Genomic DNA, 13,790 nt, shown 5'->3' with positions numbered 1-13,790 from the left:
TAATTGCTCAAGGGTTTTCTAATCATCAATTAGCCTTTCAACACGACTAGCTAACAAAATGTAGCATTAGAACACAGGAGTGATGATTGCTGGAAATGGGCCTCTGTACCCCATATAGATATTCCATTAAAAATCAGCCATTACCAAACATATGTTGCTATTGCATACAGATGTACAGAAACATGGCTTAAAAGACATCAAATCGTCACAGCTGAAGCTACAATCGAGATATCTGGAATGTTTGATTAAAACAGAAACATAACAACATTCATGTTCAAATATTTGTTCATGATTTTCTGTCGATCATCTAAACAGGTATTGGGTTAATATGACTCTATATGAGTCTAAACCATATTAGGAATTTGGCTGCAACTAATGATTATTATCATAGAAAATTATTCTGTCAATTATTTTCCAGTAAACTGCTCATTTATTTATCTTTTAAAAAAGCCAGAAAATGGTGAAAAAATTAACCCAAGGGCCAAGATGATGTCTCTACCCAAATATATTCAGTTTATCATCACAGAAGAAATAAACTAAATAAGACATTTTCAGAAGCTGAATCTAGAGAATTCAAACTTTTGTTTGTTAGGTAATTACTCAAACTGAATAATCAATTATCAAAACAGTTGAGAATCGTTTAAATACTTGACAGCTAATTAAATGCAGCTCTCTGTGGGAAGCCTCATTGGAGACAAGTCCCTTTTATTAAAATGTTACTTGCTGATGGTGGCAGCTGGACCACCTGCTGGAAGCCACGGTGACACCTCACTCTGTTTCACTTAGTGACACATGTAATTTACAGCTGGACGCAGCCACCAACAACTGTGGCTCCGGTTCATTTTGCTCCAGTGACCATGCAGGCCTCCCCCTGCTGTCCTCAGGCAGTGCTGCTCAGACCCAACCGACTGACAAGCCATCAGCCGAATGCCTAATCTCATTTCACATGCATAGAGTTTCTCACTTTCTTGACCATGAGCAGTCGTGTAGAGAGAGTAATTAGCCGAATGCCTAATGAACACTCGCTAATGCAGCCTTCCAGAGACGTGTGGACGTTAATGCAATGTAAAAGGTCCGAGTGCAGCAGCTCAGTGGCGTCACAACCAACATGCACTTATTTACTTCTTCTCGTGGAGCGATGTGGCAGCGCCAATAGATGACATGCCCGACACGGTTCAGTGGCTGGAGATCATTCTGTCAACACATCCCTGAGGCAGCCTTGAGGGTCGCAGCCGAAATGTTACTTCTGTTCCTCCGCACAATCATCTCTGCCTGCTCATTTATCAGCTCTGTTTGAAAAGTCTGAGTGCAACGAAACCACTGATGAGCTGTGTTTTCTGTCCTGCGTCAGCTGCAGTGTGGTGAGTGTCATCTCTATTCCTCCCAACTCAAACACGTAAAAACATTCACACTCTAGCAATATCAAATCCACAAAAATACGTTTTTTATCATTCCTTTTCTCACATTAGAAAATTTTTGTTTGACATGGATCCATATCACTCAAGACAGACCTACATATTGCATGTCTCTACTGTTTTATATTGCATATAGCTGCTGTATGTTCTCATACAGTGAAATCTATCAAAATCAGCCCAGTCTGTAAAGCCACTGAACAGAGTTTTGTGTTTGTTTTTTGCAGCCTGGTTATTGCATGGAGTTATGCAATTGGTCATGCATGAATGCAGGAACAAACTAAAGATTTTTAAAGCTTCAAGTTTGTAATTCTGCCGTCGCTATCTTAAAACCAGATCTGACGGGCAAAGACTGGATGTGACCAAGACTTCAAAGACACTATTAATGTTCATACAGTAGAGACTTAAGACTCTTAAGCCCTGCTTTCTCCCCTTTCCCCTCCCAAATTGGATCATAATTGACAAAACAAACATCATGCTGCATTGAAGAAGACTTGACACCATGAATTCGTAAAGAACATGCCGACTGAGATAACAGATCCAGCGAGAACTAGGGTCATTTTCTCATAGACTTCTATACAATCAGATTTTTGTCTGCAACCAGAGGAGTCGCCCCCTGCTGGCAATCAAAAAGAATGCAGGTTTAAGAGTTACTGGCAACATCCATCCATCCATCCATCCAGGGATCTTCTTGCTGCAAGGCGAAAGTCCTAACCACTACCCCATTGTGCAGCGCTACTGGCAACAATCCACAGTAAATAATAGCAACACTCTACTATTGTTGTTAGCTAATATAACACTGAGGATGGCCCAGGTTTCGGATATGATTTTGTACAGTGACACTGGTGTATACATGCAACCCCTTCTGGTGTCCAGTGTAAAAATCTGTAAAATCCATAGGTAATGTGAAGAGTCTGTAAAGAGTGGCAAATTGTATTCAATATTGACCCTTCATCTTTACAAAATCAAGAACAAACAGTGTTCCAAAAAACAAAGAGCTGGCATACTGCAGAGTCTGTGCTTTGAACATCAAGGTGGCAGCATCCAGTATGTGTGATGCAGAGGGACATTTTAAATGGAAACTGCACCGGGGGAATTTACATCAGAGGGAGAACCAGCCACAGACCTGACAAATATAGCAAGGGCTGAAGAAGCTATACTTTACAACTTCAGAGCACAATACAATCTATTGATAGCTGGAGCAGGCTACCTGACTAAACTTTTACTGAACGTATGCTGATTAATAAATAATCCATATGAGTTCATGTATATGCCAATCAGAAGTTTAAATGATTAAAGAATCTACAAAAATCTATATTTTTTTGGCTATTCTGTATAAGTTGACACGTGCTGATAAGAGTGCAAAGCAAGCTTCATGGTTATTAGTGAATGATCTCACATGCAAGTCCTGCCGCGAACATGAAAAGGATCAGCACTGAAAATGGAAAATATCAGCATGTGATCACCTAAAGGCTGATCAACTTGATGTGAGGATGTCCTTGTCCAGTGGTTCCAGCCTCAGGCCATCCACACAGAGCCCTAATCGCTATGCAGAGCAACGGCTTTGCTCTGGTCATCTTCAGTTTGAATTTATTTCCTTATTTAGTGTGTATCCAGATGAGATCATTACTTTTTCTTCATCTATTCTCAGGTGTGTCAATTTGTGTGTGTTCCACATTTCGTTCACGTCAGTATCATTGCCTGTGTACATTGTTAAATACATAACTAAAAATAAAAACCTTTGTTTCTCTTGACTTTTACTAAAAATAGGTCATCAAATTTGATCAGTACCTACTGCAATTAAACTTCTAATCAACCAGTATCACCCAGCCCTACTCCAGAACGAGACTTAGGAGATTTATCAGTTTCTTTTTTTTTTTTTTTTTTAAAAAGGCAAGACAGCTGCACAACAGTAAGACTGAATCACTAAAGACAAGAGAAGCACTGAAAGCAAATGCTCTTGGTGTCCTGAGTAGAAGTCAGCCTCTTTTGTCAGTGAGGTCCTGAGAATAGAAGCTGCTCAGTGTTGCTCAGACTGAGTTCAGTATTTACACGTTGACTTCACATGTGAGCAGAGCAGGCAAACATGAGTGTGACAGTCATGACATGAGCAGGCAGTGAGTGACTCTAGTTTAGAGCTCCAAGGAAGCTGGGAGAAGAATCCTGGGATGTCATCAGCTTTCTTCACACAAACAGGAGACAAGAACTCCTGCAAACTGGTGACTGGGACGATGACAAGAGAAAGCAGAGAGAGAACGGATACAGAAGATTTTTTTTGGTGAAAGTCTGGCGTAGCAGTAAACAGCACGAGCTGCAACGAGACAGTAAAAAATAGCCTTCTCTAACATTCTTTTTGCCTGGAAGGTTCATTTTGATTCATTACAACTTGGGCTTCAGCCATCGTTTGTCACTTATAATAATACGATTTTAAGTGCAGGTGTGCAGTAAACAGTGTGGGCACAAAAAGTCGTTGACAGTTTGAGTAATGATGGAGAAAAAGAGTTTTTTAAAACCTATTTATTTAGGCCATGTTTCATCCTCTACAGGTCAAGAAATGCACAGATACAACTGAAGAGACTGAGAAGAGAGTGGTTAATAAAAGAATTATAGAAATTGACAGATCACTCAGATCTTTCATGCAGCAACAGCAGCAAAAAAACAATCAATGAAGGAAGATTATAGACTTCAATATACTGAAGTAGTCACAAGAAGATTTTATCCTTTGAAAATAATTTCTAATTATAATGATTATAATTACCAAAAATCACAATAATAAGTCAACTAGTGCATCTTGAAACAAAGCCAGGTCATGTCACACCTACTTCACAGTTACTGATTTGAAGACCATGTCCACAGTTTACTTACTGCAGACTGGGACAACAAGCAAACAAAAACCTGTGTGCTTAGCTGAAAGAGAAGTTTTCCTTTTCTGTGACTGGGAAAATGTGTTTACACAGATGCTGATTAACACAAACTGGCTGTAAAAGTTCTGTTTTATCTTTACTGTTAGTCAGATGTTTCCTGTCTCCTCGTCCTATTTCCACAGCGTTTTTGCCTTTTTGCCTATTTATTTATTTACTGTTTTTAAAAAAAATCAAACTCTTTTGGCTCAAAATTTCTCAACACAGTTTCTTATGTAGGGAGTATCTTGTGTCAACTTGTGTTCTCGAAACCTCGCTGAAAAATACAAAGAAAACGGCTGCAGAAACAATAGTAGCATAACAAGAAAAGAAGGCCCCATAAATATAATGCAAAGTTCTATGTGTACATCTCTGTGACTTCATAAATAATAAATATTATGATAGACTACTGGAGTTTAAGGCTGCAGAAAATCTTGGTCTGAAATAGTTCCAACTCCTCAACCAAAAAAAATAAAAAAACCTGAACATTACGGGCCACTGTACTGGCTATCCTTGTTAGCCGAAATGAAGCATAATCAGCAGAAAAGGGCAATATTTGCAGCATATACGAAGGCGAAGTCTGTTACTCCTGCCACCAAAGAAAATGGATTCAACAGAAAGGCTGGAAGTGGAATATTTTTTCCCCTATGAAAGGAACACCAGCGACAGTTTGGTTGAATGGCAGCATATCAACCCACCAGCTGACCACCTGGACACTACAGTCCTGCTGCCAGGAGACTTTCTTTTTTTTGTTGCGCTTCAGTGGAATAGCCATGAACTAAATAATACATGTCTGTTATTTCGTCCCTGCTTGGTGGGCAAACTTTACAATCCTACAAACTGACACTGCAGAGCCGAGGAGACAGTCACGACTGCTTCTGACCTCTCTGAACAAACGCAGACTGTTGCACTTTTGGCTTCATCGTCTTCTTCAGGACACAAACACTTAAAAAACACATCCCCAGAAAACAATAGCTTCCTCCGGAAACGGTCGGGTCTGAAGTGAAGAAGCAATTACCAGATATGACCAGGTTCCCTCACATCTTATCAGGACCTAAATGAATTGGAGCCCGCTGCTGAAAAAGCATTAAAAACTATTACACTTCTGTGGCTCAGGCAGTAAACTGTATTCCAGTCATGGCAGCCATCAGTGACCCTTTCACCCATAATCTGTATCTGACAGACACAACAGCGCAGAGCCTGCAGCAGGAAAGCCTCCGTAAGTACTCTGTCTTTAAGCCAGCAGTGCACACAAACACTCCACATGGTGGGATTTCAGCTCTTACACCTCCCAAAGAACAAAGAGAGACTGAAGTCAGTTCCACTTTGATTACAGCGTTAGTCATTTAGTCATGGATGACTATGTTTGGTAACTTGACAGGTTCAAAAAGAATCCAAGATGTTCAGCTGAAAGAGCACATTCACTTGCAAACAGTCTAAAAGAGCAAAAAAAAAAAACGAACTCTAAAACAACAAAAATTCTGTCAGTTTTTCTCTAAACTTTGATTTTTGCCAAGACTTTGGATAATTGGAACATTTATGAAAGAAATCATGTGTGAAGTTCAGATAGGGGGAAAAAATCAGAATTTGGTGGAGCTATTTCATGAAAACACATTATTTTAGCATTTTTGTTGAGAAAACGTCTGCAGCTATACAATAAATCACTCATTTGACAAAAGATCTAAGTAAAATAATAGAACCAATACTTCTGTTTCTGTCAATTATCATCAGTTATATATAATTTCAGATATATATTGACAGTAGAAAACCTGAAATGAATAATTTCTGTTATATGTGAATTAAAAAAGGAAATATTCGTGAAATTATGATAATTTTGAGAATGTATTTTGTTAGTCTTCTTTTGTAATATTCAAAAAATGGAAATTTGTTGGTTGTTCAGTTCTAGATTTTAATGTCATTTTACATTAAATATAAAGATTCAGAGGCTGCTTTTTGTGTGTATTTAAAAATACAAGGGAAAAAAATCTAAAATAAAATTTTAAAAAATAGTTAAATAATTGTATTTTTCTTAACTTATTCATGTTTTTTGTAACACTTGCAGCAGCATCTTCCTCAGAGGATGTTCGTCTGCAGCTGAAGGCTTCATTACCTCCTTAAAATGTTGAAGCCACAATAGGATCCAACCATCAAAGACTCCTCACATATTTTTTCTATATTGCACACACCATGTGCAAGAAATAATTTCACTAATCATTAAGGTTTTCTTTTATTTCAGTCTTTCCTGACTGAATTCATTCAGGTAGCTTCCACCTGCCTGAAGTCTTTCATCCTCCTTGGAGAGCTTCATTATCCGTTTTTAATGACTCTTGTAATTGTTTTTGTTTATTACTTTATGGCTGTTGTTCTGCTATTTTCTGCATTTATCTGGCCCTAATTGTGTTGTGTGTGTTTACCGACAGTGTGTCTGATTAGGAATGCTTCATGTTCTCAGCCTTAATGAGGCAATCTGATATAAAAAAAAATACTTGAGGAAAAAAAAACACTTTTCTGCTGACACAAATACTTAATAGTGTGGATTAAACACAAAACAAACACATCATTTCCTCCTTAAACAGTTCGACTGACAAAACGCTTTTGGACAGCTTCAGAGTAGGGAAGCTGGACAAGTATTTTGAATGCAGTTGGTTTCATCTTTTATTAATAAACAACAGAACTACACACATCATTAAGGACCTATTGAGCCTTGTTTTATCTTGTACACAATAAATGTACTTTTTTAAGTAATTAGAATGTTTTTAAAAAGTGCAAAAAAATGCACAAAAGACTATATTCACTGTTATAACATTAAATAACATTAAAAATTTGTAAATTAGAAAAATTATAAAATCAGTAATTTTGTCAATTCACAAAAACGCAATCGTTTAAAGCCAAGTTTACTACTGTAAATGTGTTTCAAAAATTATATACAATTAGTGATAAATGACAAAAAAGAATTACTGTTTTCTGTTTTTACATACATTTGTTCAACAATATCTTGAATAATTCCTGGAGCTGTCACAACATAACATGCTGAACTTATGTGTTTTTGTCTTTGTACAATATCTGTAAACGTTATCAACCTGCCAAAATACATACATATGTATATATATATATATATATATATATATATATATATATATATATATATATATATATAATCTATTTATTTATCATCTATGCAATTGTGTACATTCATATTATTCTTGTGGTTAGTTGGATTATTTTATGTGTTAAATGGCATTTCAATGTATTTAAATACATGTTTAAATACAATGAAATGACATTTAACACACAATAATATCGATAACAACAACAACAATAATAATAATAACATCCTTCAATAAACATGAATAAACAACAGATATCATGTAAAATTAAGGCCATAAAAAGTATTACTGGATTTTTATGAGATGTTTTCTTTATTTGTTTGCTTTTTCCATCTTTTTTTTTAAAAAACAAAACAAAAACAATGTTTATGCAGTTATCAGAACCAAGAGGTTATTAAATGGTGACATTTAGACTTTGCCCTCAGCAGTTCTTTAATATGGGCCTTATAGCCTTAAATCCACCATACCTCACTACAGCACAGCTGAGGAGATAAGTCACTTAATTCCAGATAACAGTGTGTCTTTCATGTGGCCTGTCAATAAGTTAGTGTTTGAACGGTATAATAAGCAGCCCTCGGTACACTGCAGATTGTGATAAGACAATCGTTTCAGACCAACAGATGTTTTCCATATAGGCCGACTTCTTAAGTCTTCAACATGAAAAGACTGAAATTCTGAAAAAAGTTGAAAGGATGTGTATCTCATTAATGAAAGATTTCTCCTTCCATTGGACGTTGGGCAGGTATGGTGTTGGGACTAAAGGCAGAGTTAATTATGTTTTTAATTAGCTGTTCTGACCGCATGCGACATGCTGATGATACTGGACCGGTATAGTATGCAGTGGGACCAATCAGAAGGGGCAGAAAATAGATTTTAAAGTTTGCTGAAGCTCATACCTTAATGATTATACGTGGATGTTGACTGAAGACAAAAAGATACCTGCTCTATACAGACAATGAAATTCAGAGGGTGTTTGTGGTATGATTTTCAATTATTTTCCCATGTGTTTTTAAATCATTGGTAGATTTTGAATTCTAAGTATAAACTGTGGATGGAAATAAAGTTCAACATCTGGTTTAATGTGTTTATTCACTTTAGTTACCACCCCAATTAAAAGATCAATTTATCAAGCTTCCAGCACTTGAGCTGTGTGTCTGAGTGTGTTTATAAGCCTCCTTGTGGTATGAAAGCTGCATGTCTAGTGTGTTTTTTTTATACCTCTTTACTGCCTTCTATTGGAGCAGCAGTTCACCTGTTTCCACTGTCGTCTGTGGGCTCCTGCTGAGAGTTCACCTGTGGGGGATCCTCAAGCTGCGTAGAGGATCTTCAGTCTCTCAGTTGTTATTTCTCTGCCGCTTCTGTTTGCTCAGTCTGCAGTTTATCTGCACTTTGTCAGTTCTTCAGTGAAGAACTTCAGTCTACCATCTACAGCGTCTCCAAGTCTGCATCTGGGTGTTTGCACCTTCCCCAGTGCAAAAAGCAGATTTTTAATTATTTGATTTTTAATTATTTACAAATGTGACTATTCCCAAAAACAAAAGCAGATAAAACAAAACGAGTATCAGGCTGAACAAATAAGCCTGAACCATAACAGAAACTAAAATAATAATTAAGCCCTAAAAATTAGACCTACTGCCTGTGCCAAGGAACTGGTTGGCAGGCTAGTTGCATCTCAGCTGTTATGTATGAAGACTTTTCCTCAATCAGGCCAGAGTGCAAACACCTGAGACAGAAGCACATAAACATTGGTCAGATCATCTCCAGCAAAGAAGAGACACCTGAAGGCTGAACTATGAGGCAAGTTCAACAAAGCCAGACTTTGTGTGTGTGGCTCAACAAAACCTAAAACCTTCTTAACCAGGTTTGCTTTGTCATTCTCTGTGCACGCTCTAATAAAAGGGGGTGTTGGATGCGTCATTTGACTGTTTTCCCAAAATGTGCAGCTTCACTGAATGAAGCTGTGCAGTTACAGCAGGGAATTTATATCCATTGTGTTGCCGAGGGAACCGTCTCAGCAGGTTCACAGGTATAACTCTCACAGCAGAGAATCTGTACAGTATGCGAGGGGGACATTCTTTACAGTCGATTTTAAACCCTAAACTCTGAACAGAACACCCTCTGGAACAGGTTAACTGTTCAGCATGAGTTCCTATGGCGATGAAGCAGGTTAAAGAAAACCAACTTTATGAAACTGAAAGCTCTGACTTGACATTCAACATGCTAACCTATGGATCTCACTTCGTAGTACAGCCCTCAGATACACACGTGGACAAAATTGTTGGTACCCCTCAGTTAAAGAAGGAAAAACCCACAATTCTCACTGAAATCACTTGAAACTCACAAAAGTAACAATAAATAAAAATTTATTGAAAATTAAATAATCAAAAACAGCCATCACTTTTGAATTGTTGATTAACATAATTATTTAAAAAAACAAACTAATGAAACAGGCCTGGACAAAAATGATGGTACCTCTATAAAAGATTGAAAACTATTTGACCAGAGTGACATGATTAACTCAGGTGTGTCATTTAATTGACATCACAGGTGTTTCCAAACTCATAATCAGTCAGTCTGCCTATTTAAAGGGAGACAAGTAGTCACCCTGCTGTTTGGTGAAAAGGTGTGTACCACACTGAACATGGACAACAGAAAGCGAAGGAGAGAATTGTCCCAGGACATCCGAAAAAAAATGATAGACAAACATCTTAAAGGTAAAGGCTATAAGACCATCTCTAAACAGCTTGAAGTTCCTGTGACAACAGTGGCTCATATTATTCAGAAGTTCAAGACCCACGGGACAGTAGCCAACCTCCCTGGACGTGGCCGCAAGAGGAAAATTGATGACAAATTGAAGAGACGGATCGTTGGAATTGTATCCAAAGAGCCCAGAGCAACCTCCAAAGAAATTAAAGGTGAACTCCAAGGCCAAGGTACATCAGTGTCAGATCGCACCATTCGTCGTTGTTTGAGCCAAAGTGGACTTCATGGGAGACGACCAAGGAGGACACCACTGCTGAAAAAAACTCATAAAAAAGCCAGACTGGAATTTGCAAAAATGCATGTTGACAAGCCACAAAGCTTCTGGGAGAATGTCCTTTGGACAGATGAGACCAAACTGGAGCTTTTTGGTAAGGCACATCAACTCTATGTTCATAGACTCAAAAACCAAGCATACGAAGAAAAGAACACTGTCCCTACGGTGAAACATGGAGGAGGCTCAGTAATGTTTTGGGGCTGCTTTGCTGCATCTGGCACAGGGTGTCGTGAAAGTGTGCAAGGTACGATGAAATCTGAAGACTATCAAGGCATTCTGCAGAGAAATGTGCTGCCTAGTGTCAGAAAGCTTGGTCTCAGTCGCAGGTCATGGGTCTTCCAACAGGACAACGATCCAAAACACACAGCCAAAAACACCCAAGAATGGCTGAGAGAAAAGCGTTGGACTATTCTAAAGTGGCCTTCTATGAGCCCAGATCTGAATCCCATTGAACATATGTGGAAGGAGCTGAAACATGCCATTTGGAGAAGACACCCATCAAACCTGAGACAACTGGAGCTGTTTGCTCATGAGGAGTGGGCCAAAATACCTGTTGACAGCTGCAGAACGCTCATTGACAAATACAGAAATCGTTTAATTGCAGTGATTGCCTCAAAAGGTTGTGCAACAAAATATTAAGTTATGGGTACCATCATTTTTGTCCAGCCCTATTTCATTAGTTTGTTTTTTTAAATAATTATGTTAATCAACAATTCAAAAGTTATGGCTGATTTTGATTATTTAATTTTCAATAAATTTTTATTTATTGTTACTTTTGTGAGTTTCAAGTGATTTCAGTGAGAATTGTGGGTTTTTCCTTCTTTAACTGAGGGGTACCAACAATTTTGTCCACGTGTGTAACGTTCAAAATTGGCCCACAACAACTTAGTTTTAGAAAAGCACCCCTCTCATCTGGGATTTGAACATGTTTAGCTTAGTTCATGGTAAGCAAAGGTAGACAGCTAGCATGACTCCTGGAACTTGTGAAGCAAAGCAAATTCAGAATATGTTTCTGTTTTCTGGCCGCAGTCAGTGGTAACACAAAGTTGGTTCGTGCATTCACAAAATGGTGTTAGCACCAGATGACCAAATACAGACACAAGAAAAACAAACTATAATCCTAAACTAATATAAGGAATTTAAACATACAACAGAAGCTAAAAGCAGTATAGCTACAGCAAATAGATATGACTTTCATTACAGCTGTATTTTCCATTCAATGTGTTTCTGAGGCGTATTCTTGTGACTCTTCACTATTTTAGTCTCATTCATATCGCTGCATCTCTTGTGGTATTAAATGGTCTTAGGAGGGAGTGAAGAACAAATATTAAAACATAATTCAACCTGGTAAGTGGGCCGAATGCAGCTCTTATTGGGTCAACAAGTACAAAGCTTTAGTGCTTTAATCAATCTCTCTTTTAGGATTATATCGCTACAGATGCAGCAGAGCCCAAAAGTGACTGCTTGCGTTATTTTTTATGTACCACAGCAGACTCTTTGTCCCTCAGCTGTCCAATCGGAATCAGTTCTACTCTTTAATTTTTAAAAAAGTTTTAACATTTTCAGATTTTTAAAGTTTTAAGAAGGTTCCTCTGCAGCGTACAGACGCAGCGCTTTCTAGTGGTCTTTACTGGGGCACCTCGTTACGACTGTATTATTAAAGCTGCAGTAAACTTGTGTGAAACAGTTGCTGTGGTAAACAGGAGGAGCAGGCAGGTGAACTGAGCAGCTCTGAGGCCTCAGCACAACTGCATGAATGTGGAAAATGCTTTCAGCGCTGTGTGAGTAAAGAAAGATTGCCAGCACTTGAAAGGAGCCTCCTGAACAGCATCCTGGGAGCTGATGTTAGGGCAATTTGCTGACATTTTCAAAGACCTTTACCGGGCAGGAGCCCACATACTTACCATAATAAAACCCCACTGACCTCCACTGTGCAGACCCACAAGAGCTCACTCAGTTACTGGCACAAATGATGTCTTATAATCTCAACAGGCTTCTGTTTGCACTGCAGAGAAAGACTGTGATTCGAAATTCCTCCTGTGCTGCAAATTTTAAAAAAAAAACTCTTCTGCAGGAGCAAAGCTTGACTAGGTTTGCCTTTTTCTGTTTCACTTTGAAAATCTAATGTAGGCTTGTGAGCAGATCCCAGTAAACATGTTCAACTAAAACACATGTATAACAGATGTTTTCGTGCCGCCTGTGAAATCAACTCCTCGCTGTTGCTGAACGCAGTTTGTGACAGAGTTTGTGGTGTGGTACAGAGCCTCCAGAGACACTTTATGCTTTACTTCGCAGTGCTTCTGTCAAGATATTTATATTTCAGTTTGGCATTAGTTAACCTTCTCTAAACTAAATTTTGCATGGATTTACTGGCTGATGAGATTCAATGCTGTTTTCTTGGACATTTAACCTTCATTTGTGAAAGAGATACCCAACACTGCTTTATATTACTAAGCACACTTTAAAGATGAAGTGTACTGTATTTGATCACATGTGTAATGAAAAACAAACATGTTACATTCATTATAAAGGTAAAAAAAAAAAAAAAGGCTGGCCGGTTCTTGGCGTTCTGCTGGAACTTTGTTTGCTGGATGTGCTGGATTCAAACAAGGGGAAAACCTTGTCCAAATCATAGTTTTAGTCTTTTTTAACCTTCTCAATCCTTTAACCCAATAGCAAATTTGAGAGACTTGTTTTTTTAAATTTCTGAAATTATACCAATTTATCAGAAACAGAAATTCGAAAAAGGAATTCGAGAAATGCGTGAACTAAACATGTGATGCATAATTCTTTCAAAATAACTAATCGCTTGCACCAGATCCTGCAGGAAACTAAAAATTCTGTGCTATTTGGAACAACTGAGAAGCAGTGACAGACTCCAAGAAAACTGCAGGTTGTGCTTACACTGATCGGAAAGAAACAACGGGAGAGACTGGGGAGACAATAAATCACTAACTTATCAATAAAATAAATACAGCATGGCTCAAACATAGAATACAGTTTAACCTCAGTAAACAATGCATTGCCACAGCTCACCGTGCTCTGTGGCAAAGATTCATCCTGCGCTTTTGGAAGCAATGTTTTTTTTCTTATTGGTTAGAGGTTGACTTCATCTAAAGCTGTGAACCAGTTTCCACAGAGTCAGAAGTTCGGCCGCTGCACCTTTTGCGGCTCTTCCTACACCTACTAATGTCTAATAATATGCCACCAATATATTCAAATGTCTATCAGCTATATTGCTAACAACAGACCCCCAGTGACTCTCAATATTTTTCATGTCAGTTCAATGCTTTTCTTTTTTTCACTTATTGCAAGTATTGCAATCATTTAAGAG

This window comes from Acanthochromis polyacanthus, chromosome 4 (genome assembly GCF_021347895.1).
Source record: "Acanthochromis polyacanthus isolate Apoly-LR-REF ecotype Palm Island chromosome 4, KAUST_Apoly_ChrSc, whole genome shotgun sequence".
Classification (NCBI taxonomy): Eukaryota; Metazoa; Chordata; class Actinopteri; family Pomacentridae; genus Acanthochromis; species Acanthochromis polyacanthus.
This window is presented reverse-complemented; position numbering follows the sequence as displayed.